Source organism: Pundamilia nyererei, unplaced genomic scaffold (genome assembly GCF_000239375.1).
Source record: "Pundamilia nyererei isolate P.nyererei 1_Seehausen unplaced genomic scaffold, PunNye1.0 scaffold00064, whole genome shotgun sequence".
NCBI classification, from domain to species: Eukaryota; Metazoa; Chordata; class Actinopteri; order Cichliformes; family Cichlidae; genus Pundamilia; species Pundamilia nyererei.
In genome coordinates this window covers 1918201-1945909 of record NW_005187465.1, presented here as the reverse complement: position 1 = coordinate 1945909, position 27709 = coordinate 1918201, and the positions used below count along the sequence as shown (strand labels likewise).

The 27709-nt window shown below is 39.6% G+C and overlaps 1 long non-coding RNA gene across 1 annotated transcript in view; it reads right to left on the bottom strand.

Annotated features, from left to right (window-relative positions):
* The window catches only part of LOC102195021 (uncharacterized), a 30703-nt gene extending 13587 nt beyond the window's left edge, over nt 1-17116 (bottom strand). Inside the window, exons 1-2 of the long non-coding RNA XR_311793.1 lie at nt 16842-17116; nt 2901-3032 (exon numbers count right to left, since the gene is read on the bottom strand). This is a non-coding gene — a long non-coding RNA (uncharacterized LOC102195021). The remainder of the gene's footprint in view (nt 1-2900; nt 3033-16841) is intronic.
* Nucleotides 17117-27709: the final 10593 nt, after the last annotated feature.

Here is a 27709-nt window from a genome sequence, read left to right as displayed (position 1 = left end):
CCGGTTGGGGTGAGAGAAGGAAGACAGGATAAAAGACATGCTGTGGAAGAGAGACAGAGGTTAATAACAGATATGATTTAATGCAGAGAGGTCTGTTAATACATATAACTAAGGGAATATATATACTAGCTTCCTACACATAATTCGGAAATGACAAAGTATGTGAAGGTTATGAGCCGGAGGGGAACAATGTGGATAGAACATGATGTGCAACTATAATTACTACATTTTACATATTACATTTAGAGGGTTTTTTTTGCTATATATAGCCCTACATAAGCACAAACAGGGTACACGCTTATTAGTAAGTTGATGGATTTACGTTAAGCTCATCAAAATGTTGTTTGTAATAAATGTATGAAAGCAGCATAAGTCTATCCCAGCACCAGTATATCTTACATTGACTGTTTCCTGCCTCACTTCATGGTCTTGGATTTAGTATATATTGTTGCTTCCTTCATCGTGCCTTGCAGCTATGCTTCATATTGTAAAACCCGCTCCCTGGTTTAACCATTACTCTGGGATATATCAGAGCAGAAATTCTTGGAAGAGCTCCACATCCATTATTTTCTGCCAGCCCTCCAGATTGTGCTGCTTGCAGGGAGTGTAAGACTGCATTATGGACTGATAAAGCAAGAAAAAGTGCTCAAAGAAATCTGCTGAACTGCAGAGCAGCAGAATAGAAACCCTGGACGTTTTGTGTACATTTGCACATCATAAGGTTTTAATCATACATTATGGCAGAAGAAGTCATCGCCATCTGTAGTTCCACACATCCCTGTATGCTGTTTTCCAGCAAAGCAACCAGAAGACCATTCCCCTTTAACGCTGACTGATTACGGATGACGGCAATGATTTCAGGCCTCCTTTGCATCTGACATTACCATGTTTCTCATATCCAGAGCATCCATATGGTTTTACTTCGATGAAAGAATTTCTGTGAGAAAGAGGTCTGTTCGGCACAGCTGTTCTCATTACAGCTGTGGTCAGTGTCACCACCATCGAGTCGCATTCAGATGTGGAAGTTGAGAGCAATGGGAAGGAGTTCAATTATCATCTCAGCTCTGATCTGTATGGAACCACAACGTAAGAGAAATGAAGACGTCTCCTTCAAGGGAGAAGCACCGGCTGCCAGCTAACTGTCAACTCTTTTTTTCTTAATGTAGTTATTAATGGATTAATGGAAATGAGAGTGAATCCAATATTGCTGTCATCCTTCTAGAGATGATGGTGCGTTTTTTTTGTCTGTCCGAATTCAGCCATGTGTATGTTTACTACAGCTTTTTTATACTGCAGTATCTGGCAGGAAAAAAGTAGATCCTACGTGTTCTGAGTGCAGCATTGTGGGACAAAGCCAAAACTGAATTAAATTAGGGATGGTAATATTTAAAAATCAAATGCTTTCCGTTTATGCATGGAAACCTTGCAGCAAAATAAAAATGTTAACTCCCAACATTAACAGATTTCAAGAGGTGTAGAATGGGCTTTTTCCACCAAACTCACTGTAATTTAAATCTTTTAAAGCCCCACTGTGTTACATTTAGTAGAGTCTTCCCTGCTGCTAACAGTCATTTCCATAAAATTTAAACTTACTGCCCCCTCCCCAAACAAACTTACATAATACAGTGTGAGTCAGGAGACATAAAGTATCTTCTCACTAAAAGATAATCGAAAAATCCACAAAAGCAACCAAAACTTTATTTATAAACCACATTTTCACAGGTTATTTACAGTAATTGCACAGCTACCACTGAAGTCGTAGCCATAAAATGCAGATTATGTAGATTAAGTACAATTAAAACAGTAGACACGACTAAACACGATTGACATAAGCAAATGTGAATAATTCAGGGAGAACAGCAGTGCAGTGGTTAGCCCTAGAGCCTCAGCGAAAAGCTCCTGGGTTAAACTTCAGTGGCTAGCTGGGCCCTGTCTGTGTGAAGCCTTGCATGTTCTCCCTGTGCTGTCCAGGTACCCCAGCATCCTCCCACAGTCCAAAGACAAGCATGTTAGGTTGATTTGTGATCCTATGTTGGCCGTAGGTGTGAATGTAAGCATGAATGGTTCTGTTCCTGAGTTTTGATGCTGAATAACAACCAGAAAACCATTTTTCAAGAGCATGATGTAATAGTGAACTTGACCTTTGACCTTCTGGATGTAAAATCGGACCTCTTCATTTCATCTAATCAGCCAGTTGTGTGAAACTGTGGAGTTAGGTGTGAGAGTTATCACTGAAAATGCATTTCGAACACCTGACCCCAGTCACTGAATAAAAACCTTCCACTATGGCATATTTGTTGACCTATGACCTTGACAGTTGAATTTTTAAGTTTAAAGGTCTCATTCAAGACGCTTCAAGAGATATTTTGGACATCTCAAATACATAATGCTTGCTTGCACATCTGATGCAAATGGAGGTGAAAAAACTGCAATTTCCTCAAATTTTACAAGAACATGAAATAAACACATCAAAAACACACCATGATCTACTCATATTTTTATTAATCTGTTTTATTAATCTGAGTCATTTGAACTGTTCATCCTTGCATAAAGTGGGGAATCCACTGCAGCTGTTGGAATAAAGTTTTCTTTCCGACCCAAAATTATTTCGTTATTTATCTGTGCTGATGTGTCACATCCTGACTAAGAGCAGTTACCGTAGACCGTACCGTAATCTTACTAACGTCAACTGTGGAGGCAGAGTTCTGCCAAACGTTCATTAGCTGGAGAGTAAATATTGCTGCATGTCAACAGTTACTGTGGGCTGAACAAGTGTCAGGGTGGAAAATAATACAATATGTCCTAACAAAGAGGAGGAGAGGAACATGACTCAATACTTGCGCTGCAGAAGAAGAACACAAACTTAGGATAGTTTAGTGTGGAACTGTGATTTTACTCACCAACGTCTGATTGTTTGTAGCAGACTTCTGCTGCTCGCTCCAGCTGCAGCTTGAGGCTACGCTTGCTGATAACTCAAATGTGGGGCATTATTTTAAATGCAGGACTTGTAGGACCTGATGGCAGTTTCACACCTGCAGATAAAAAGATAGTGGAGGTGAAACTTTCCCTAGATCCAGTGTCTGTCAGCAGCTTGGAAGTGTGTCACTATAATGAAGGCTTTGATCTTGAATAAGATAAACCTCCCGCATAGAGCAAAGATGAAAGGTTTAAGAAAGGCCTATAGATTTCTTCGGTGGCTTAATTGAGGGTTTCTCTAAAAAAAAAAAAAAATTAGAGGACAGCTGCTTTAAGTATAACACACTGTAGCTTGTGCACCTGCACTGTGTGCAAAAAAAGGAGAAACATTAAGCTGTTTTTTACTGTCTGCAGGTTGTTTATCCACTGATGTTGATGATATGAATGACATTTAGTGCAGAGGACTGGTGTAGATTATGTTACCCTGTTTTCTATCACTTTCAGGAAATCTTCTTAGAGAAGGAATAAAATCCAAGCTCGCTTCTTTCATGAGCTGCTGTCCAACTGTGTTTCTCACAAAGTTTGTAGATGTTTTTTTTCCTTTACATGATTTCATGCCAAGATTTCCATTTTATGTTACACACCATTTGTGGGAGTGCATCTCTACATGTGGAACCAATTTGCTGCTAGCTAATGAGTTTCACAGGTGGCTGAAGTTGTTGCGTGCTACACTGTAGTTGGAAACAGAGAGCAGATACTGCAGTTTGACAAGGCTAGGTTACTGTTGCCTACATTGTTACTGAGGGCACAAATGTATTAGGTTACATGTTTACCTTTGATTATGTTTTTTTTTTTTATTATCGAGTGATATCTAAATTGAAGCAGCAATTGAAGCGTAACTTAAATGTGTGGTGTGATGTTTTCATTTCAATCCAAACTGGATTACTTTTCACTGAATTCTGTTAGAAATATGAAGGAGATAAAGCTGAATACAGTGGGAATATAATGTACAGTGTGTTACATGCTGTATTTTCAGAACTGCTGATGTAATTTTTCTGCAGAATAGAAATGGATTACACCACAGCTGTTTGAAACCAATTGCAAAAAAATAAATAAAATAAGGGCTAGCTTCAGCCTTGGGGAGAGAAAAAAGAAATAAGAAGAGGAAAATGGAATATTCTGTGAGTGAGTCACTGGGTGAAGGGTGGGGTGATGTCCGCCTAGTCTTCATAGCTGAGAGAGAGCAAGAGCATGCAAGAGAAAAAGAGAGAGAGAGAGTGTGTATGTCTGTTTGTTGGGGGTGGAGGGTGGGGATACCGGGACACCACGAAGATCAGTAGGGCCTTCTGGACCTATGCTGTTGTTCTGAGCATAAATACACAATAACACGTGCATGCGGGGCAACTTAATACACACTCTCAAAGAATTCAAATAAACTTTCCTTTGCTTATTTCTTGTGTTTGCTGAGTGGACTGTTGTCCTCAGTCCAGGGTCACGCCTCACTGTGAGCTCAGACTTTTGCAAATGAGGATGTAAGAGTTTGGTTTTTCATCTTGGTGCATCAAGCAACTGACACGTGTTGAGTAAAAATGTGAGTAAAAGTCCAATAAAAGTGGTAAGCTTAGCAAATTCACTTATGTCCTTCTTTTCATATAATCTGTATCTGACTTTTTGTGCTTATTTCTGGTCCATATATTTAGTCTTGGACGCTACTTAACTAGCGCTGCATAGTTTATATTTTACAGTAATCCTTATTTATCTCATAATGAGCCTTTATGTAGCCACTCTTTTCATCTACTGTTACCAAGACTGAGACACCCTTTGTTTTAAGACATGTTTCTTTTGATTGGTTTCTCCTCATGAACGAAAGGTTTGAACAACAGGTGGGTGGGGTTTCTGAGCTCACTGCTAGAACTGTCTGCTTGATAATAGCATACTGTGGATTAGTGGCATGTGGTAATAGAAATATAACTGAGAGACAATGCCCATTTTTAGGTTTACTGGGCAAGCACCATTAGCCTTGCTTCCCCTCTCTCTTTGACATGCAGAGATAAGAAGAAAACTTTTTTTTTTGAAGGTAAGTGCTTAAAACAGTCTTAAGCCTGAGCTCTTGCACCCAAGTATTACTATTCATACAGTTACTCATTACTGGATATTTTGTTGTGACATGGTGCAGTGTAAGGCAAGCAGGAATAGACCTAAAGGTGCAGGACTCACATGCAAAACTAAACTTAAATGCAGCTTCATTGCTGAATTACCGAATACATTAACCAATGATGTCACAAGGAACTTAAACCGAGATAGACTAAGCAGACAGAACACAAAAGCAGAGGATGCAGGAGATTGCGACAAGGAACAGAGGGAAATGCAGACTATTTATATACACAATGTATCAGTGCAAAGAGGTAACACCCGTGGAACAAGACTGGACATAATCTAACTGACGAGACAGGGGAAGCAAAACTGAACATGACGCACACAGGACAAATGACTATCAGAATAAAACAGGAAACAGACAGAGTCCAGCTGCAGGAAAACATGGGAAACACACACAGAGACTCAGACTGAGTAAACACAGGGAACGGAGGGAGGAGACAAGACTAGGAAGACACAGAAGGAGGGCGAGAGAGAAGAGAGGAACCAGACAAGAGTTGGGAAACAGACAAATTAACACAAGACACGACTGACCTCACAGACAGACAAATAACTAACACAGAAAACCAGACACTAGAGGATGACGACCACTCACTTAACCACGTAAAAAGAAAATCCTGAATAACAATAAATACAAAAACTAAAATATAAGGATAACAAACTAGAAAACTAAACATTCCCAACACTCAAAACCCCGTGTACAGACCCAGTTACCATGACATGCTGTATATAAAAAGGTTAAACTCTGTGGAACTACATCATCACAAGAAGCACACAAAGCCAAGCTGTTAACTCTACACTATTGTCATCCATACTTTTTTCTCTGTCAATATAAAACATATTCATTCCAAAAGCTCTTTTTAACTCCACCTTGAAGTGATCAAAGAAAGCATTTTTCTATTCTGCTACAATTTTTTCTCTATTTGAATGAAATTCATATCCAGCTGTTGCTTGAAGTCAGCTGGCTAAGAAATGGTCGACCAGATGGTTGATGTGTTAGGAAGTTCCAGAATAAACCATCGTGTGTGTGTGGTGTGTGTAAGTGTAAGGTAACTGCAAAACTTTACTTGTTTAGTTGCACAGATTTTATTTTAAAACACAAATACTGATGATGTTGACAATTTAAAAAATAAAACTACCTGGTCATTTTCTGGAGAATCATAGCCAGTTTTACAGATGTCGCCCTGGCTGATACACACCTGTCACTTTCACTGAAAATATGAAGCAACCTTTTACAGCAACATTAGCTGCCCCACATTTCAGCAGTAGAGAAATCAAATCAGTGGAAACAGGTCATTAAGACAGCTGCATTTCATAAACCTCTTGTGGAGTAATGCGGTGACGTTGAAATCTTTTCTTTTTCTGCAGCTATTATAGTTATGTTGAAATCAGCTAATCCAGAAATGACTGATGGCATAAAAGCAAACCGCTGAGCAATTTCAAACACATCCAAGCACCACATACTGGTAGCACTAAATGCTTTGTTCATTTGTCTGTGCCACTTTTCAAGCTACTGGTGAATAAAAGGAAGACAGCAAAAGCAGGATATCCTCCAGGATATAACTGCATGCTGTAGGCATAGAGACACTGCCAAAACAAAATAGTTACAATATCCACTTTTTTATCCTATTGAGAGCTTGAATGGATATTTCATTTTGAAGTCCTATACAGCAACTCCAGCCTATGAGTCACTTCTCAACTGACCCACTTCTTTTTTGAGTGTGGTGTGAACTTTGTAAAACAACCAGGAACATTTTGTTTCTACCCACAAGAAACTGGTTTTCAGCCTCTAACCACTTTAACCGCTTTCCTCTGCTCATTTTGCCCAAATCCTCGTGTCAACTTTGACAGGAAGTCTGATGACACCGTAATCTCTGTCTCACAGTTGCTCTTAAATTCCACTGCTACTCTCTTTCCTAATTCCTGTAACTCCAGCAGTAGTCTGCATTGACCTTTTTCTTCTTTATCTCAGTGCTTAAACTTTTCTTTTTACCCCTCTTATAACTAATTTACTAAAATATATATTTAACAGAGAAAAGCAACCAACTGTCAGCACAGTTTTTCGAAATGTGCATCCGAGGACCTGCTGTTAAAATGTACCTGGTTTTCTACTTAACCATACTCCACTTTGCACAAATGTAGCATCTTCAACACTACCACGTGTGGATTTGTTTCACACAAAAATAACTTACATTTATGCTAAAATGAATTAATGTATAACTGATATTCAATTGTTTTTTCTTTTCCATCTTATGGTTGCTGTTCAGCTGAATATCCCAGCGGTCATGGGTTAAGAGGCCGGGTGCACCTTAGACAGGCCACCAATCTATTGCCGGGCTAACACGGAGAGACAGACAACCTCCACACTCATGCAAATTATTGTAAATCCATGTTCTTAACTACTTAATCAGGTGAAAAGTTGCTTTTGTAATTTGTATGCTGCTCTAAATTATTATTCAATATGAAAACATGAGCAAAAAGTACAAATATGTTCCATGTGTTGCATTAAAAGGAAAGTCTTCCATAACTCTGTTACCCACTGTACTTGCAGGTCCATATGGTTACATATTTAATTTGACTTTGCCAGTATCACTGGAACTGATGTTTATGTTACACTGCTACCCATGCTGCTAAGGTCAGGAGATCATGGTAGCCTTTTTCTTTCCATTCAATTACAATAGGAGGCAGAGTCCAGAATGAATCTATGCATGAAAATATTTCTAGTCAGAAAAATTCTTCTCTTCTCCATGACTGAAGCGGATCAGGATCTCATCCTATTATGATTCCAAGTTGGCTATTATGTGTAGACACAACACGGGTTCAGTCCTTGAGTTTGGTGTCTTTTATATGTTTGAATGACTCATTGGTTTGTGGCTTAAAAACCAACCAAAAGCAAACATTCCTCTAAAATTGGTCAGGTACATGGACTAGAATGAAAAGCAGCCAGTTTCAAAAGAAGGCTCAAGGCCACTTAAAAAAATTTCAAAGACAGTTTGGCTCATTGGAGGCAAAATATAAAGAGAGAGATGGGTGATAGTTTTGCACAGTTTTGTAAGTCTTCATATATTTGTAATCATTTAGAAGACATTAAATGTACTTATTACTGTATTTTCCACACTATAAGGAGCACTTAAAATCCTTTAATTTTCTCAAAAATCAACAGCGTGCCTTATTATGGAGCCCCGCAGGGGACATGGGAGAAAAAAAAATTAAGACGGACTTTTGCGAGATCTCGTAAAACAAACTCGGGATCTTGCAAAAGTTTTAGCCGCATTCTTCGGACGCCGGCTTGAAGCCGACTGGGAGGTCGAGGCACGATGTGCCGGGAAAGTGGTGTTCCTCCCGGCTGTAGTAGGTCTCAACCTCCCGTTAGCTCAAAGCTAACTTTTTGAGCTAGCTTTGAGCTAACGGGAGATCTCGCAAAAGTTTTGCGAGATCCCAAGTTTGTTTTGCAAGATCCCGAGTTAGTTTTGCGAGATCTCGCAAAAGTCCGTCTTAATTTTTTTTCTCCCATGTCTCCTGCGGGGCTCCGTACCTTATAATCCGGTGCGCCTTATGTATGAATTCTGGTTGTGCTGACTGACCTCGAACCGATTTTATGTGGTACGCAGCGCTCAAAACTCTTTTAAAAAAGTTTTTTTGTACGATTTCGGTAAGCTACGAAGCCGCACCGCTTGATGGATTGTTGAAGCATTACACTACAGGAGCCTCGCGGACTCGGGAGTAATCTGGGTCCAAAACTCCGTCTTTCTTCAGGTCCCAAAGTCAAATGATCACTGCAGCATCACTGAAAGGTAAAAACTGTCTAAATTCTTTCATCTTTAAGTTGCCTGTTTAACAGGTGTTACAATTAAGTTTAACATCCAGGCATCCATGAAAACAGAATTTCTTAAATTTAACGAAGTTAGAAGTTAGCAGGAAGTTAGCTAGCTAGTTTCCACCTAAACATGATATAGCACGTTCTGACTTAGAGATTTTCTTAGAGATTTAAACGTACAGCTCTGTTATCACTTCCAACATAAATGAAGACAGAAAACTAAACAGCAGTGACGTTTGTAGGGTTACTGAAGTTGGGTTAGCTGGTATATAATGATGTGCTATGTGATCGCTAGCAACACAGCTATGTTAGCATAACAAACACAGTGAAGCTGGAGGATCAACGCTAACTTTTTTCCACAAAATAAAATTTAAGGTGAGGGTTGCAGATGGTTAGGGGCAAATGGAATGCATGGCAGGATGCTGTAAACGGACCAAACTTCAGTCAGTAGATGAACTGAGATAATTTAACCACAATAGGAGGTTGGTCATTAATATACTGCAACAACACAATAGAGCAGCTGCGAGAGAATTCAACATTAAAGAATCAATGGTACGGAAGTGGAGGAAGCAAGAAGAATGAGTTGAGTTAAGTTTGATTTATCTGACTGTTTTGTTTCGCTTAGTGTGCATATCTTCTTCAACAGTGCGCCTTATAATCCGGTGCGCCTTATGGTCTGAAAAATATGGTAGCAATTTTTGTGTTCAAACATATATATGTGGTATTTATTTATTCTACTTTTAAAAACCTGACCTATACCTAGTCTACATATATCGTTAAAAGAAGAAAACAGAGCTTAGATCAAAGAATATCAGGCTCTCAGAGGAATCCCATCAGAAGAAATAAGTCATACGACGTCACTATAGATGGAGACTCGCTGCTGTTTCCTGTGTTGACATGAACTCATGCACTGATGTCATCCCCTTATCTGGCACACAGCACCAGAGTGAAAATCACACCTGCATGAAGACAAAAATGTCTGTGTGCTGAAAGGTCCCTGAGCTGCTGTGACAGCCATAATGAAGACATCCACATCCGTTCTGGATGAACTTGAGTCTCTGTGACTGACACCTCTGGCAGCTAGCCAAACAGAGCCTGTGGGTGTAGGCACTGCAGTGGTGTTGAGTGAAGGACACAATGGAGAGGAATATCCTGCAGATACGTTTGCCCTCGTCTGTAATTTACTCAGTATGCAAGTATTCATCTGCTTCTACACTTTTAATAAAATAATTAAACACTTGTTTTCCTTTAAATGGTCGGTTAATGTCATAAAAACTAATGAAGAACATAAAGCTTTTTTGACCATTTGATCAGCAACTCATAGTATCCAAGTTTTATTTTTGCATGGCTTCATGAGCAAAAACACATTAATCATTGTGAATCGGGCGTCCTGGCATTGATAAAAGACAGAGCCAAAGCTCCCTCCCGGATTCAGTCCTACCTTACAATGCTTCATTTCATTTCTTAGTTCTCCTTTTTCTCCCCGCTGGTATATGACAGAAGTGGCTTTTCAGCACACTGTATTTGTGTAGAAAGGTTTAACAGGGTAGCTACAATGAAACGTTTTGTTGTCTGTTACATGTTCCTGTGGGGTTCAGTTGAGGAGCCACATTTTTTTTTTTTTTTACAGCAGTTTGCTTTCATATTAATATCCTGTCTGATACCATTACTTACATTAGGGTAGGACAGAAAGTCTTGTGTGGAAAATCACTGCAGGCAACAATTGTTGTATTTTCTTATATGAGCATGTGTAAGACCACTGCTGATACCGGGTAAATGGTAAATGGCCTGTATTTGTATAGTGCATTTCTAGTCCCTAAGGACCCCAAAGCGCTTTACACAAACTGTCATCCACCCATTCACACACTGGTGATGGCAAGCTACATTGTAGCCACAGCCACCCTGGGGCCCACTGACAGAGGCGAGGCTGCCGGTAAGCAACAACAGGTGCCCAAGGACCGAGACTGTCCAAGCCGGGGCTTGAACCGGCAACCTTCCGATTTACAAGGCGAACTCCCAACTCTTGAGCCACGATCGCCCCAGAAAGGCGACTAAATATGTTAAGTTAAGCTGTTAAGTTTACCACCCTTTGGCTCTGCCTCTGGAGGGCATATGTCACAGGGAAGATTTAGGAAAATTGACAAAATCAGTATTACATTAAAAAAAATCATAATTTTTTTCCAGGCTCAATAAACACGTCTATTCAAGCTTTATCAGGCAGATGCTACAAAATTTTAGCAGTTATTAAAATTATCTTGTGAGTAAGCAAAGTGTATTCATTACACAAACAAGTAAAGTAAATAAGAAAATTAGATGCCATAAGAGACAATAAAAAGACAGATAGATGAAAACAGGTAATTTACTAATAAATACATAATAACAATTCATTAAAATTCTCAACAGAAAGCCTGAACAGCAGAAAGTATATGTCCCACTGTTTTGCCTGATTTAGATTTTTTGTTCTAAGTTTTGTGTTTTTATTCCAGTCATGTTAAGCTTCAGATATCTTTCCGTTCTGGTTTCTCGTTTTTACCTCTTTGTCATGAGTTCTGTTGTTATATTATTCTTTCCAGTATGTCCCAGTCTATATCATCTCTTAGTGTCCATTCCCCCTCTTTCTGTTATTAGTTTAATGTCTCTGTTTAGTATTTGTTGTTGGTTATTTCCTGTTTTCCTAATATTTGGCTTTCAGTAGTGTGGTGATTTACATATTTGCCTAACAGGTGAAAAGCTCTGGGTTTTAGAACAAGCGGAAACACAAATCCCTTTAGGGTTGTGTCAGGAAGAACATCCTGTGTAAAAAAGTCAGCCAAATCAAACATGCAGAGCTACACGATATTGCCAAAAATGTTCGCTCGTCTGCCTTCACACGCACATGAACTTGAGCGACATCGCATTCTTAATCCATGGGGTTTAACACGATCTCGGCCCACCCTTTTCAGCTATAATAGCTTTAATTTTTCTTTCCAATGTTTAGGAGTGGGTTTATGAGAATGTTTGACCATTCTTCCATAAGTACATTTCTGAGGTCATACACTGATGTTGGACGAGAAGGCCTCACTCGCAGTCTCCACTCTAATTCCTCCCAAAGATCTTCTGTCGGGCTGAGGTCAGGACTCTGTGCAGGCCAGTCAAGTTCTTCCACACCAAACTCATTCATCCATATCTTTATGGACCTTGTGCACTGGTATGAGGTCATGCTGGATCACGAAGAAGCATCCCATCACGGGGGTATAGGTGGCATCCTATCACGGTCCCGCACTGGACTTCACTGAGCTCCTGAGAGCGACCCATTCCTACACAATAGCTAGTTAAAGCAGTCGCCATGCCTAGGTGCCTGGTTTTATACACTTGTGGTCATAGAATCTATTGGAACTGATGAATTCAGTGATTTGGATGGGTGAGTAAAACCTTCAGCAATATTATGTACCTGCTTTAGTGGCCCCTTGTGAGTAAAGGAGCAGCTGAAAGTAGTGTTACATTGACTGTTGGTTTTTCTAATGTGTTTTGTTTCGGTTTTTACTTCTTGTCTTGCTAACGTATATACTATATAGTCCTCGCACTTTGTTTCTGTACATAATGTCTTTAACATCAAAATATTATTGAATGGTTATATTTTGTTCTCTCATGTCAATAAAACCGTAATTGTACTATGGAAAAACTCCCATAGCTCATAAAGTTAAACAATATTTTCAAGCCACAACCTCTCTCAAATAGAACACGTGCAATTAAAACAAATCAAAGCCCAGCAAGCTGCATGAAAAAAATAAATGACTAGTGTGCACTGACATAACAACATAAATTAAAAAGTTATAATTCTGTGAATTCCAGCTTTCGATCTTTTTTGTGGTATCAGGGTTGAATGTGAACTGTTCACCCACCCCTAGACATTTTCAAATTCTTTTAAAACAGATGTGTCGTCTCCACAATGAGGAGGCTGGGTTGTTTCGAAAGGAAACAAAACTCACTGTTGTCATTGGCAGCAAATCCTGTCTGTGATGAATAAATTCTAAACAGAAATCATGCTGACGGGAGGTGATTTCTTTGGAAAGGCAACTGGCTATAAAATCGGTCAGCCAAAAAGTGCTTTATAATAAATGAGTGAAATGAAATTCTTTAGAAAAAATTTAGAAGTAAAATTTCCACGACTGTAAACACAATTCCCAATTTTGAAGTTTGTTTAAAAGTTTAAGGTTTAGAAACTGTCTTTTTGATAGAGTCTTTAAACCTTTGTTCACTTCCTGGCGTGCCTGCTGGTCTTTGTGGCAAGCCACACCATGTAGCTGGAATGCAGTTTATTGGAATTCAAAGTCTTCACGTGAATTAATTTCCCAAAACTGTTTCCCAGTGCACCAAGTCATGACCTTGACTCCAGGGACTATTCCCAGGTTCCCAGCTAAAGCACATCAATCATAATTTATTTAACGCGTCATGGGTTGAAGGAACTCTGGCTAAAGTTGTGGGTTTTCCAACCACTGGACCACCTACCTCTCCAGGGACATTTATCAGAGAGAAATGGGACACTTGCCAACCAGGGCAAAGCTCCAAACCACAATATAGCCTAAATATTTTTTCATGTGGCTGAAAAGTTCCCACCAACACTCACATACAATATTGCTTTAGTAATAAATATCAAACCTTAATCTATATTTCATGTTTAGACGCAACATTTGACTTTAAATGTAATTATCCAGGGGTAATAGAGGTTTTATTACTTGCAATTTAGATAAGATTAGAAGACTGAAAAGATCTGTCTGTGATGTTTTCAATCGTCGATTGGAATGACACACAATAATTAACATAAATCTTTCTGACTCGTAAGATTAAACAAGGCAAGGTTTGGACCATGTTGTTACTCCTCTACTTTAGGCAAGACTCGCATTAAGACAAGCACGGGTCAGGAGATTTCTCGACACTAAACAGAGCATATGTTTGATATTTATGTCCAACAGTAATAGCTTGGCTACACTGCCTTAAAATTGGCTTTGGGATTGAGGTTAAAAAAATACTGTCAGTGCAATAGTCTTTGCACTTTCTCATAGAGCTTTATCTTTATCGGTATCCACCCAAAATAGACACAGCTGAGCTCTGCTCTGTGTCATCTGCATCAGTAGTGAGCAAACCGTATAGTCTGAGGAATGCAGTTTAAGTGCACTGTAATAATTTCTTTACTGTGTTTTATTAATAAAATACATGAAACATTACTCTAGTTAACTTAAAGAGATGGAAATATTGAAATATTAGGAAATGACAGCTGGCTGGCACTCTTGAATCAAATCAGAAGTTATTTAAGCGTAACTTTCAACCACCAAAATAATTTCTAAATCAAGCTACCCTCACCTTTCTGAATAGGAATCACAAAAAGGCTTTTCTCGGTCAGGCAGATTTTAGTAATGTCGGGAACCTCAAATCAAAGTCATAAATTAGTACTGGCTAAATGGAAAAGTACATACCCCTTGCCCCAAATACTGCCTTTTTGATTTCACCAGTTCAGCATTTTTTTTAAACAAATGTTTAAAGACTAGTTCTTTCCCAGCTGAGTCACCAAAGATGATTTGTGTCAGCAGGGGGATTTAGTTTCCGGCAAACATGAAAAAATTATTCGTCAGTCAAGACCTCACTATGGAGCCCCAGGGAGACAGAAAATAAGGTCACACAAAAGCACTGTGTAAACTAAGACGAACGTCTTTGGATCTGTTAGAGTTACTATTTTCTAGCTGAAAGAAAAATATAATATTCAGAATTTCTGCCCGTAATTTGGCACAAACATTGTCAACACTGGAAGTCTCTGTGCTGTTATCTATGCTTGTTGACATTGTTAACTGAGCTATGCCCAGTGGTTTCCACAAGGTGCAGTGACTTATGAACAAAAACCTTTTTAATGATTTCTTTATCAGTAGTTTGCACTCGCTTCCCCTAAAAGAATCTGTTAAAATGTTTCTGTATAAAGGACCTTAAGAGAGACCCTAACTGACAGTGAGGAAGTTAATGTGTTTATTGTGGTGGAGCAAGACAGTTGGCCACCAGTGCAGACAATACACTATATAAAGAAAAGAGAAAATCTGCTGTCACAAATGCTCCCTATTTTAAGTCAACAGCCTGCAGCCAAAACGTTTAATATATTATGGCTAATGCTAATACTGCAAACCCCTCAGAAAGCAAATTATTGTCTAAGGAAAACTTGGCGTTTTTCCATCACTCCATGAAATGATTTTGAGACGTTCTATGCTGCTGAAGTAGAGATGTATTTGCAGGTATCACAGTAAGTCCAGCGTTCAAAACTCCGGTCAGATGACACTGAGGCTTTCTTATGTAGATATAAATGGAGGTGTGCCTTGAAATGGGCACAAAAAAATTTGGAAATCACTGATTGTAACTAGCCTGTACAGCCTCACGCAGCCATTACCATAGCTGATTTAATGAGTGCCATCTTTTTGCACAAAGCTGCTGCTTGCCTTACATGCAGTTCATGACTCTGTGCAAGCTGGTCCTTGTTTAGTAACAGAAAGCAGACGAGAGCCTCAAAGGAACGGCTGCCATTAGGAGACCCATAATGCCAGAAGACCTCTGAAGACTTTATAACAAATGAATAGCATCTCTTTAGCCTCTGGATGGTCCCCCTGAGGTCCAGGGAGCTCTGACTCACAACCTCAGCCCTGCCAACTGACACTTGGCTTCATTGTGTTCAATATATGGCATCAACGTTAGCAGTTAGGCTGCTGAGTTCTGTTTGCTTGCATTATTCTGTATTGTTTTCCATGTCTGTGATCAGTGTGAATAAACCAAATCTCTCCTGCTGCAATGGTTCAAACTTCTATATCACACTTTGTCTAGTTTATAGGAATTTCTTGCTTCAAAACATAAGACCCCATAAAACAACATTCACCAAAAAAACAACTGTGTTATATACTGTACTAATAATCAGAGCAACATACATCAGCTTAAAGATTCACTGTTATTTCCCAAACCACAAAATCACTTCAGGTTTCTCAATTATAATTCTGAGCACGCAACAGATGTAAAACACGAGGAATGCAATCGGATTCTTCTGTGCTCCAGTGATTATTCCCTCTTTGATCAATAGGTTCATAAAGTGCAATATAATATTTGGGCCCATGTTCAGTTGGCATCATTCAGCATGGTGTAATCAATGTGGTTGTGACTGACAAACGAACAGTCTGTGATCATTTGGCCAGAAAATAACAAAATAATAGAAACATTATCAAAATGTGACCATCGTTACATCCTCCCTAACAAAAAATAGCTTCAAGGGCCAAATTGCCATTCATGTCAATATACGGGCTACAAGTAGGGGTAACGTGGGCCGCAAGTGGCCCCCGGGCCACGAGTTTGTAGACCCCTGATGTAGATGGAAGTGCATCAAGCTGTGATATGTCACAGTAACACCAATCCTACATCTATATCTATTGCATAAGTCCGCCTACTTTTTTCATCAGCAGTCTCTTGTCTAAACTCCAAAGCTTTTTGGCTACAGAGGTGCCAAAGACATGACATATCTTTAAAAAGATATGTTTTAACTGGCTTTTAAAAGAGACCACAGAGTCCATCGATCTCCAAAGGAAGGAACTGTCTGTTTTCTCCTTGCCAAGAAATTTCTTAATCAGTATTTGAACAAAACATCAGAACAACATCTAAAGGAAATAAGTGCAAAGTTGGTTGTGATCTGCCAAAACACAAATTGTCAGATTCCCTCAGAATTTCAGGATTCACATGAAATTTAACAATTATCTTATAATCTACAGTTTTTGTACTCATTTACAAGTGACTGATGTGTAAGTCATCTCTTTCCTATTGAGCGTTGTGTGTTCAGTCAACCTGTGCTTTTGTCTTTTTGTCATTTCCAAAACGACACATAAACCAGACACACAAAGTTTTCAGCAGTGTGTACTGAAAATACATATTTGCCAAGTGTGCATTAGTGTGCAATACATACCACAGGTTTCATGATCCACAAGTGGCTGTCCTGGGGTGCGGTGCCTGCCTTGCAGTGGTCAACTGATCTTCACGCACACGCACATCACGCCTCATCACCATACTTAAGGCCTGGTTGGAGTGGTGTTCCTCGCTGGAGCGTTGTACTCACTAGGGTTAGTGTAGCCCAGCTTAGTCTCTTGTTGAGCTCCCTGTGTTCCTGAGTGTTTCTCTGACGTCTTTCTCCATCTCCCTTTTATAGACCTTCCTGGACCCGGACCTGTCTTACTTGGACCCTTCCCAGTTGAGCGTGAGTGAAAGTGAGCACATTGTTGGAGTGGATGGTGTGGAATCTGGATTTGGACTGTACATAGTGGTCGTTATAAATAAACCCACTTGTTTGATTGCACAGTTCAGAGTCCAGTGCCAGCAAATGTGACAACAGGGACTTACTCAGAGCACATTTTCAAATGAATTCAATTCAGTTTTATTTATATAGCTCAAATGCACTTGCTGTAAGTTAAAGACCCTTAAGGATTCAGGAGAAAACCCCAACAGTCAAGCGGCCCCATATGAGCAAGCCCACGGAGAGGAAAAAGTCCCTTAATCAAAATTTATAGGAAGAAATCTCCAGCAGAACCAGGCCCAGGGAGGGGCAGCCATCTGCTCGGGTGGGAAGGGAAAGAGGAAAGCACGAGAGCGTGGGGAGACGAGACAAAATACAAACTAAGTATATAAGGGTATGTAAATACTTGGGGAGAATTACATGGAACTTACTGAAAAATACAAACGCAAGATCAAACAGCAGTGCAAAATCTAAAATCATTTCAAGTTTGAGTAGATGACTAGATGAAGAGTCCCGTCCCAAAGTAAAGCCTTTCACGATCTAGCATCATGGTAGAAATGTTTATATAAAAATGATTGGTTCAAACCTATCCATTTCAAAAAGAAAAGATCAGCGACCTACATAATTTTGACACTTGACCACATTACTCGGTGTTTCTCTGGGATAATTGGCACTGTTATGCTATTTTTAAGTCATATTACAAGGCTTTCCTAAGACGTATGTTGAAAAACTTTCATTCACAGGCAAATAGCCTATACGAATTTGCATTTTGCTGACCCTGGAAAACCCCATTTTCTTCAAAAGTATCCTACAGGCACTGAAAATAATTGTCTTAATTTCTCGTAATTTACTCTCGGTCCCACTGGAAATGAACATTTACAGGTCATTTTCAACCTGCCTCTGAGCATTCTGGCACACAGTCACGGCACAGTTGCTGGTCTTCATGAGTTCAGGGGGATTCTTAGAAAGAAAAGAAGACATTCATTATGATAATCTCCGTCATTGCTCATGTCGATCTCTGAGTTTCACAGCTGCAGGATGATGATGTGTGGCTGGTCATTATATCTGAAGCAGAAGCACAGACTGAGGCATGAAAAAAGGTGCACCTGAGAATAATTCATCAAACTCGGGACCTGCTTTGCACTCTTTGAAAAGTCTTTGCACATTTCAGCTGGAAAATCTTTTCAAATATACTTTTCATTCCTTCATAACCCCCCCTTCTTCAACTCACACTAGGAGTCCTTGAAAGCTTTAATTCTTTCCTGAATATCTGGAGCTAATTTAAGACAGAAATGAAGGAATACGATTAGAAACACCATAAAATTTGCCACACATCTTGGCAAAACGATAGACCGGCAGTGACATTTCCCTTTGCCATGATTAATGAGTCATTTGCACAGCTTTTCTGATACGCATTCCAGGTGACCCCCATGCTGACATGAAAAAGATAACTTCTGGAAAGTCTCCCAGTTTTTTTTTCTCTGTGCTTCTTCATGTCTTTTTTTTCTGTATTCACAGGCTTTAAGATATGTTTGACGATAAAACATCCACTCACGCATCTGCGTGCCATCTTGACCTGAACCTCATGTTTTTGTAGTTTGGCGTTAGCCTAAATGAAATATTTGAGGTGTATCAGTTTTAAGCAAACATGAATCCCTTCCAGCATATGGTCTCACTAACCAGAACATGACTTTGCGTATGCATCCACTTACATGAGTATTATTCTTTCTACATTTGACTTTACTGTGTGTCTCCTGAGCAGAGCCGATGCATTATCCAGGCACATTTTAGGGTGTTTGCCAACAGCAGGCCTGAATTAGTGCACTCTTGGCCCTAATTCCTCTTGTTCATAAATCAGATTTTCTAATTAGAGCCCTCGACTGCTTTTTGGGGAATTAGAAACTTGAGGTTGGGCAAATAATTTTTTACAATGCCACGTAGGCTTTTTCACACTGTTGTCTAATATTTTAATTGACTGAAGATCCAGTGGACTAAAGTGGCCTTACTCGCGTTAAATAGTCAGTTTTACAGGTTTACAGCATCACCGTATGACTTCATGCCCTTGCTTCTCCACTCAAGAGGCTCAACCAATGTGCACTGAGCTCAGTCTTTAGGGACTGACAGCGCCAGACAGATGTGGCCAAAATCCAAATGCATACTAACCACAGGCGGCAAGACTTTAATTCTCCTACGAGCCAAGGTTAAAGGCATACTTGATGTTTTCAAATTCAGCAGATTGTTCGTCTCTGCCAGGAACTTGTCACATTAGAGGGGAAGGTTGCCGTTTTGTTTCCCTAAAATGGCTTTCTAACGTGATTAGAATTCCCTATTGAAACCAGAAGGCAGAACCAACTAGAAACATACAGGGGTGCTGTAGAGAAGCAGAAATGGTTTTCTCCACGTTGCTGGAAGTGAAACATTCACCTGACGTATACTGAGCCCCATATTGAACGAATTTGCAAAAACGTGAGTCATTGTCATTATCTGGCCAGCTACCCACTGGACAATTCCTGGCCACTTTATAACAAAGTCAAGCTTGCTTTGAGCTTGAGTTAAACAAAGGACCCAACACAGCCAGACCACCCAAAACATTCATGAGTAACAGTATAGTTGGCCTAAGCAGCCAGTTTATGTTCTGCGCCTTCGCTGTTGTGTAGAGACTCTTGATTGATGCCACATTTTTAATTTACCTGGGTTTGTCTTTGTAATCAAAATTACAGTGTGAGGGATAAATGCCAGAACTCTAAAACAAGCCTCCAACTCTGGGGTGCTTTACCATACCCCTCTCATAAACACACACATGGTTCTACTTAATCTCTCTCTTCATTCTGGGACCTGAAAAGCCTCTTGATTAGAGTAAATGGAATATGTTTGATGGTGTGCCTTTTGAAGAGCAATCTGAATGAAATGTTAAATAATTTATCACACAGTTGTATTCGAACTGGCTTCAAAACATTTTTCGCTCATTGAAAATCCAACATTTTTAATCACACAAATAACTCGATTCGATCCACTTCTTGATCAGATAAAAATAAACTGAATCCATTCAGAGCAATGCTTCCCAGCGAAGCTAAAATGCAAAATGTTACTGGCTCACAGTATATTTTTGAATAGCTTAAGTTCCAGTAAGGAGCTCATTCTGAGAGCCGCTGGCTACATTTTAATGCAGTATAAACAAGTGTGGTAGTTTTGCCTTGGCATTATATCCCACCATTATCAGGTCTCCAAACAGGCTTTCAGCTCTTTCATAATAAAAGTCTTTGCGTGCATGGACTAAATTGTTCCCTCTGGAATGATTTTAATTGTGAAATACTAATAAAATATGATAATAACACTCCTAATAATTATGTCTGTGAAGGTTCTCAGCCATCCAGGTCATCGTAGTCAAAGGAGCTTGCAAAGAAAAGCGTCTGGACTTCTTTAAGTTACTTGAAGACGTTTCACCTCTCATCCAAGCTTTATGAAGCTTCTCGGATGAGAGGTGAAACGTCTTCAAGTAACTTAAAGAAGTCCAGACGCTTTTCTTTGCAAGCTCCTTTAACTCCTAATAATTATACTCTTCCTGTTTTTTATTGTGTGCTTTAGATAAATTTTTCTGGTAGATTCCATAACTTGTGGCAAACAAAAAAACTGCTTACTGTCTTATTAATAATAATAAAGAAGAAGCTTCCATTTATTTTTATCTCAAACATATTTTGGTGCATGATTTCTATATTTTTACTGGACAAATCCTGTGAACATTTATCACATTTGGTATAAAATGTGTGAATTGTGTAAACTGACCCTAAATGTCGAGTTCAAAAAGTGATCATTCTTCTTCTTCAGTGTGTTGAGATTTTAGTAAACATTAGGTTCTGGCCAAAGAAATGTCCTCAAAGAGCCGTTCACACATAGGCGTGCCGAGCTAACAAGGTCACACTGAGGTCACGGGTTTAACTCCTTACAGATCTCCAGAATACTCCCGTGTATGTTACCTTCTTACCTTTCCTATTTATCAGCGTGCGTGTTTCCCTCAAGCAAGGTCAAAGGTGAACGTATAGCAGCAGGTGACCAAAACATCCTTGTAAGGCAAGGAGCTCAACAGCAGTGTTGCAATAACAGTGGATTATCAGAGTAAGCTCGTGTTGTGCACAAAACCTTCCGGAAATGTCTCTACAAGTTTGAGAACACAAATCATACCGTTAGCTACAAGGCATCCAACTAACTGATCTCCAGCTGGAGCATTTATCCTATGGTATGGTTAAAGAATTGAAAAAAACATGGAAGGAAAATATGCTTTCACATCTGGGTCAATATTTGACTATTTAGCTGTGTCCCAAAACCTAGGCTACATCCTTCGGAGGCTACATTTGAAGGCCGATTACGTCACAGCCAGGCGACGAAGGCTGTCCCAATTCGTCGACTCCTTCAAATGCGGCCGACAATTGCGTCCTTCATTTCCCCGAATTTGAAGGATGGGTCGGGTGTGGTCTTCGTGGCCCACCATATCCCAGAATTCATAGCAATTCCAGTTTCCAACAATGGCGACTGCTGCTAAGTTTTAATATTACTCTTATTAATCTTTCTGGGTCACAAAATAAACTTTTAACATATTTTCAGGCGAGAAAGTAGCCGTGTAAACTTCAAATATCTGCTTGCTTTATCAAGACATTGCATATTTGCCAAAGTGCTCCGACGTTTTCGGAGATGCCTGTTACCCACCCGCTCGATAGCTAGCCGGGGGGTTCAATGGTCACTCGAACTGGCGAGAGCAGCGGACTCCCGGCTTCATCGTTTTCAGACCCCCACTATCTTTCGCTACTCAGGTTAAACATGATATATAAGTCACTCAAATAACTTAAAATGTAATTTTTGGCTTTTTTTCTGTGTTTTATTTGTTCCGGAGTAAATCGGTTTGGCTGAGATTGAAGTTATTAGATTATATTAGATTAAATAAAACTTTATTAATCCATCGGGTGGGTTCCTCCGGGATTTTCACACAGCTGAATAAACATCAAACAGAAAACTGATTAAACAGAAGTTTGAGACGGTCGAGAATTTACGCCAGTGTCCTGTTATATTTTAGATAGCAAGGAGCAGACGGCCGAGTTTATTAAACTCCACCGAGACAGCGGTGACGCAAATCTGAAGGCTAGACTGTCCCATTTCACATCCTCGCACTTCTGGCCTTCTCAGTCTTCGAAGGACCCGGCCCACGTAGACTGCGAAGGCCAGGTCCTCCGAAGGATGCAGCCTACGTTTTGGGACACAGCTTTTGTCTATTATCTGGAACTCAGACTTTTATGCAAAATAGCCTAGGTGTGCTGATTCACAGACAATTCCTCCAGCTCTTTCCTGAAGGCTCTCAAAGAATATGACATATCTTCACTGCAAGTACTGGTTTCCAACCACTGGGACCCTATAGAGGTAACCCGATGGTATTCTTTTTAAATGAGGCACGGTGGCTCATTGGTTAGTGCTGTCACTTCACAGCAACAAGGTTTGAACCTGCAGCCCAGTTGGGGTTTTTCCTGTGTGAACATTGCATTTCCTGTACCTGTGTGGGTTCTCTACACTCACCTAGATCTTCACCACGGCAGAGTTTTAGGGCATCCAAATCACTGCAAACACGTCCTCGATCCACCTGTGAGCCCACTGATCCTGTCTGCCATCACTCATGGACAAGAACCCTTTTCTACAAAGCACATGCAGAGGGGATATTTCTGGTAGTTTTGCTAGCGTGGTCCATTGTACCACAGACAAGGAAGTAAAACGTGGTTCAATAACTGCATTTCAGAAAGCTAGCTTTAAGTTTTTGGTGGGTGTGTAGTTCAGATTTAGTTCAGCGGGGCAGCAAAGATTGAATGATATTTTCACATAACTACTTTGACAGTGAGTTTTGGCTAATGATGCTGCACCCACATCATCAACATGACTGTCACAAACGTGGCATGCAGTTTAACTCAGCCACACTTAGCTGAATCATTCGAATAGTTTTCCATGAGCAGAGGTCAGCTGTGGCTCTGTCATCACTATTGTTTGCACACTGATCCGCTTTCTGCTGCAGTCAGCAGACCTCCTCAGAGATGAGCATTAATGAGGCTCGTTGGGCCTTTCCTTGTACCCATTCACATTCAATGTGTACATTCAGATTGTGTACAAAGCACTTCTCTGAGGCTTCTTTAAAAATGCTTGTGGTGTGCTATCCATCTGACTCAGCACTTGCCGCAAAAACAAAAAAATATGCTGCTGATCAGACAAAAGACGCCACATAAAAAAAGCCAATGGGCTCTTCACCCTAATTACTTACAGAGACACTGAGCCCTTTACCAGTTTACATTTTTTTCACAGATCGTGGGTTAACCCTTCTTTGGTGAATTACAAAAAGAAAACAAAGGAACATAAAGTAACAGCTAGTAAAGTTAGTGGCTCAGCATCAAGGTCTTGCAGCAGTGGCGACTGAAGCAGAAATAATTGTTTGCAGAAATAAAACAAAGTATATTAGCAGGAACTGGTAAACTTGGCAAATATAATATTTGTACTAAGTAATAGCAACATCAGAAAGAAGGAACACAAGAAGCTCGGGAAATACTAAGGGCAGAGAGAGGAGCTCGACATGTGGAGGGTGAAGGCAACAGTGGTCCCAATACTTTTTGAGAACTTGGGACAGTGATCCCTAAACTGGGCACGTGACTCCAGCAGATTCCAGGAAGAAGATCTCTGTAGAGGACCTGAAGTTGAAGGGTGAGAGAGATAGAGAGATAGCAACATGGTTCCTGGTATAATCCCCCAGGTTTTCTGGTGACCCTGCATGTCCAATTTGTATGTTTTCCCTGTGCCTGTGTGGCTTTTATCTATACTCCATCTATCCAAAGACATAATTGTTATTCTAAGCTCTTGATTCTAAACTGGCCTCAGTGTATGGTTGTCTCAATGTGATGGTCTGGCACATGTTCAGGTGTACTCGGCTTCTTGCGAAGAAGTGGGAGGTCCTTGCCCTCCCACAATCCCAAATCGAATAGGTGTTTAAAAAAATTGATAGTTTTGAAAGTCTATGGTAACATTTACTTTAATGTAAAGCAATTAACACAATAAAGGTAAAGTAACTTAACTGCCTTATTTTGAAGTGTAGCCCATGTCTTTCCACGTCTTTCCAAAAATGTTGTTCTTTCCAAATTTCCTGATTTATCTCTTGTAAAGGTCTATCTATCAGCTTACTCAAATACAAGAAAACTGTATGTATACACTGTTACTTTTGTTTTCTCTTTTAGATCTGACCTTATACTATAACATATAATGGCAACTAACCCACAACTAAGTTGCACTATGTTAACTAGGGATGAGAGCCAAAACAAAAGCAAGTGGTCGTGTAAGGAGCAGTGGTTTGGACGCAACTTGTGAATGTAAGTCATGTGACAATATGCCCTTCATCTAATCACCTCAGAATTCCTGTTGTGGAAGTTTCTGTTCTTCCATAAAAGTGAACATCACGGAGTTTGTACCATATAAACTGCTTTAAAGACTGAGTCCATTAATCCACGGTGTTAAATTGTAATATAACACAGGCCTCACAAATTCTAAGATAGATTTTTCCATATAAAAAGCTTAATTTGGTAGAAACTTTTCCAACCAAACAGCCGTTTGATAAGGAGTCTGAATCAATTAAAGTCATGAAAACTCCAACTAGATATTACTATAAACCCAGGCAAGAGGCAGCTGGGGAGAGAAATAAATATTTCCATTGGCTCTCCGGCAGCCATTCCTCTATCTGTTCATATGTAGGTCAGACTTCTCTACTTTTTTTCTTTGACTTATCACTTCTTTCTCAGTAAGTCAAAAAAAAAGGAAAGAGGGGGGAAAAAACATCTGAATCAAGACCGCCCACAGACCTTTTTCTAGACTAGTCAGACAGCTAGCCATGCATAAGTCATCTTGCCAAAATCACACAATTCAAAATTTCCACCTCGCAACACAGCTGCATTCTTGGACCAGTCACAGAGAATGTGAACAGGTTCACATCAGTGCACGATCAGTGGAAAGTATTCATAGTTGCATGTCTGAAATGGTAAATGCAAAACAAATGCATGACAAAGTGGTTTATAGACTACACTGAAATGCTACATGGCCGCAAATACCTCATCTTTACAATTACTGCAGCTGCACACATAAGTGAATGGCTTTAATGAGAGATTTGAGCAAAAAGGAAGATGAGAATAAATGTAGGCTATTGTTCATTTTTTCTAGGCCACACTCCAGCTGCTTCTTCTCCTCAGTCTCTTTGAATGCTGACCTCAAAATATGTTTACCACTCTAAGTTTTGTCTCCATTCATTCACACTGACATTGCTGCGAGGAACTAATTACAGCCAGTAATTTTCATTTGACAATCTAAGTGCCAGTGATTAAAGCATTGATAGATTTTTTTACAATGTGTGCATTGTAAATATCATGGCAGGTTTAAGAAAAGTCATCTATAAAAATACTTTGAACAGCAAGTGAAAACCTCAAGGGTATAAAAAAAAAGGGAATGAAACCAAAAGGGAGTCAGTGCTCATAGACTCACATTTTGTGCTCAGATTTACCACAGATATAAAAACATTTACACTTTGGTACAAATAATAGTTTTAGTCTTTTCTAGCTAACAACTGTATTCAGGTTGCTTTATAAGTCACTTATTTAGATTCTGTTATGGAATAAAGTTATCATTCAGGGCTAGCTTTAAGGGCTAGGCTAGGCTGATAGCCTGCTATTAGGCTATCAGCCTAGCCTAGCCTAGCCTTTTGTATATATATATATATTAGGGGTGCAACGATACACAAAATTCACGGTTCGGTTCGGTTCGATACTTTGGTGTCACGGTTCGATATTTTTTCGATACAAAAAAAATGTTCATGCCTTTTTAATTTGTCATTTATTAAACTTATAAATATATATTTTAACTCAAAAGTACAGTTTTTAAATTTAATGTTGCTGAAACAAAAGTAATTAAAAAAATTAATATATCTCAGGGCTCTCAAAATTTCAAAATCCCTGGTAGCCCTTCGGGCAGGGACTCTTCAGTTTTTGGTAGCCCAAAATAAATGTAAGTAGCCCGAATAAAAAAGAGAGCAATTTTTTGATTGATGTTTTGTTTCCTTTGCAATATTATACATTAAAGTATAATATTGTAAAGGAAACAAAACATTAATCAAAAAGTTGTTGAAAAACAAATTACAACATTGTATAAAAATTACAATCATCAACTCAAATACTTGGCTCTAATTGAACAGAAATTTCTATGAACTTGTAAGAACTGTGTAGGACATGAATCAGTCTGTGTCAGGTCCTGAATTTGAAATTTCCACTGAAGTCAGGGGTAATTTGCATTTGCTTTTTGAAGTTTGCAAAGACTGCTAAATTTTGCCAGTGGTAGTTCACTCTTTGCAACATAGTACGCTGTTCTAAACTGATTTCTCAGGTTTATTTTTAGTATGTTATTTGCAATTGGTGTTTGTTCTGGGAAAGATATTGCAGACTGAGCAATAATGCATTTCTTGCATTTCTCATGGGTTCTAATGGGGGCCTTTCTTAAAATGACTGGTCCCAGTAACAAAGGCGCTTGTCGACTCAGAAATCGAGGGAAAACCAACAACACACCCGGCAGAACATTATGTTATTTACACCGGTGCACATAAGTGGTCTGCATGTGCGCATTCGCTGTCAAAATAAAAGACGCGCACCAGATAAGAAGTTGCAACGCGCGTTTGGGTCCATATAAAAGGCAGTGTTTTTGTCCGCTAGAGTGGGATTTTCATGCCACATTCTGCACCACATCTCTGTGCGTTCATCATTTGTTTGAAGCCAGCTCACCTCCTGCAACCACTTTTCCGAGAATACGTGCTTCTTTTGTGGTTCGGACTCCTTCTGACATTTGTTTGCAGGTGGAGGAACACCAAAGTAATTGCTTAAGGAGCTTCTTCGACATCTTTAAGAGTTCTAAACAAATGTCTGTCCTCCTCCAGAAAATCGTATGTATGCAAACGCGTTGCAACTTCATATCTTGTGCGCGTTTTTTTTTTTAAATTTTGACAGCGAATGCGCACCTGCGGACCACTTATGTGTAGCCCCGGTTATATAGCTCGTAATATTGCATCCACAGAAATTCTTTTGTCCATGAAACCATAAAGCTGCACTTTCTTTTTGCCTTATAGTCTGATTTGTCATAACTTTTCCGTTTTGTGGTAAACTTTTCTTTGGCTGTCACTTCTTCACCCTGACCTGTCTTATTTGGCTCAGCAGAACTAAAATATATATCCTGCTGCTTTTACATACACACACACACGCACACACACACACACACATAACGGTCAGCGATTCTCTGCGCGATCAACCTCTCACATGTTTAAGCTTGCTGCGGGAGATTTCACTTGTCATGTTTGCATAGTAAGCTGACGATTGATAAGACGATGTCAGAGGAATTGGTGCGCAAATTATCATCACTCACCAATCAGTGCTGTTGCTCTCTATACACAGTTTGCGCGATTGCAAAGTGAAAGCAAAAAACAAGCGCAAATTCAAACGCGATTT